Raw genomic sequence first — 2,251 nt, forward strand, 5'->3', positions numbered from 1 at the left:
TACACGTTGATCCATCTGGAGTTCAGCAGAGTCATTCAGACTCCAAACCCACCATCATGGACTGCATGATGGTGCTCTGCAGTGGAAATTTGCTATGAGCGAAGCTGCAGCAGGTGATTTATGTGCTGTTGATATACCTGCAGGTGGTGGTGTTGGTGGGAGAGGGACTGACTGGAGAGGCAGGCGATTATCACTCCATTATTTATTGTCAGAAAGTTTATACAGAATATATTATTAATTAGTCATTTGTTTCAGAAAGCTTGGGCCCGCCTCCTTTTGCATGTACAAGCATATTCACACATGCATGTGTGGGCTCCACTACCACTACAAACACAGTCTAATTCTATGGGAAACACTTGCTCATTAAACCTTGGCCTGATCGCACCTCTACTCTGACCTTAATGGCACAGCTAGAAAATAAAACTATATTAGTTTTGCTTTAATGTTGGACAAAGCTGAAATGATATTTTTCCAGATAAGTAGCATAAATCACACTGCCTGTTACAAGAAACCAAAAGATTCAACATTAATACTCATAAAGTCCAGACTACTGCTAGTTTCAGACTGAAGGTCTTTCAGAGCAGCTGGCCAGCTGCTGTATCCTGTTTAGTCTCTCCTAAGAGCGTGAAGGTGTGATGGGAACCATAAGGCTGGAAAGTAAATTGTTGAATGTTTTTGTCTTTTCAAGATATGAGTCCTCTATCCACACCAAAGCTGTAATTCTGCTTCCTCAGAGCTCAATTTATGACTGAACTTTCTGCAGCAGTACAATTCGTTAAAATGTGATATTCACACAGGTCTTTTTAAAGTCCGATTTCTGATTAAAAACAAAAACAAAAGCACAGATATTCCTCAGTCCTTTTTGTAAATAAAAAGCCAACAACACTATTTATTTAAGCCACTAACATGTTGCAGGGTGAGACACAAAGCAGTGTCTTTTGTCAATTTGGATGTCAGCTCCATGATTCAGCCTACACCGTGTAATCTTCTGTACCTTTGATTTTATTGTTGTTCTTCGAGCATCCTGTTTCCTCCCACTCCTCATCCTTACATGACCTTGGCTTCGAATGTGTTATTTGGATGGTATCATTAACATCTAAATTAGCATCAGTTACAAATATTGAGTGCCCTGACTGAGAATTAAATCAGCCCCATTGATCCGATCTGAGCCACGACAGATACAACTGGGACTTGAGGGGGATGATTCAATGTCTAAACAAAAAGTAATAGGCTCAGATGGATTACACAGCCAGTGCTTGAATAATGAAATTAGGAGAGTATTGTAAATTCTGCAAGCGCATTGAAATCTTCCTTAAAGAAAATCAGGTGCACGCGCTGAATAATAAACAATAGCGCTGATCCACCTTTCATTCCTAACTCTCATAGATTTTATTTTCTTTAAAGGAGCACACACATTTTTAATAGTGAACTTTAATTAAGAGCCCCAGTCTTGTGACTTAAGCTGATTATTTGGGAAGTGTTTTGGGGGTGAATAGATGAAGAGGATTATACAAAGGGATAGAAGGGTTGGAAGGCTGTTTTTGAACACGGGTATTATCCTGTTCCAATCCCACTGTTGTGAGACGACGAGGCTTTAAGGCATTGGTGTTCTTCAGTTGGCTGGTTCTGGCGTGTCGCTGTGTTTTGGTGTGATCCTGCGACCGTCTAGACAGATGACATTTGCTGCAATATGTTTATTTGTGTCAAATGCTCTAATACCCCAAAGTCAGTTGTTATGTCTTTGAGACAGGAAGAAGATGTGTGCGGTTACCTTGTTTACATTTTAGCAGTCTTTTCATTTCCCGAGCCTATTCCAATTACATTTTATTCGTTCCGGTCTGCCTGGAGAATTTGTCTCCGTCATTCAGTGAATGAATTTTTCTTCTCCTGATAGAATCAATGTTCAAACAAAGTTTTTAAGACTTTCCAGTCCAACATTTCTTTTTCTTTCTAATTCATTTCAAGTTCATCATTGCTGGTGGTAGTTCAGGTGAATGGGCTATGCAGCAAAATCAAGGCTGTCATTAAATACTATCAGGAGGGATATCCTTTAGCATCCGGTGGTGCTATCCGGTCGTTAAGTGATGACGTGACGAATCCTACTTCCGGGCCTAAAGTAGTCTGCGTTTAATATGGCTTTTGTGTTGTTAACATGTTTAATGTTTTGTATTTTCTTCTATTTAATCTCAAACAGCTCCTAAAACAGTCACTGTTGACCTCCCTCGGCTTTTATTACCGCTAATCATTTATT

This window comes from Haplochromis burtoni, unplaced genomic scaffold (genome assembly GCF_018398535.1).
Source record: "Haplochromis burtoni strain Fernald_Lab_line unplaced genomic scaffold, NCSU_Asbu1 Contig_102, whole genome shotgun sequence".
NCBI classification, from domain to species: domain Eukaryota; kingdom Metazoa; phylum Chordata; class Actinopteri; order Cichliformes; family Cichlidae; genus Haplochromis; species Haplochromis burtoni.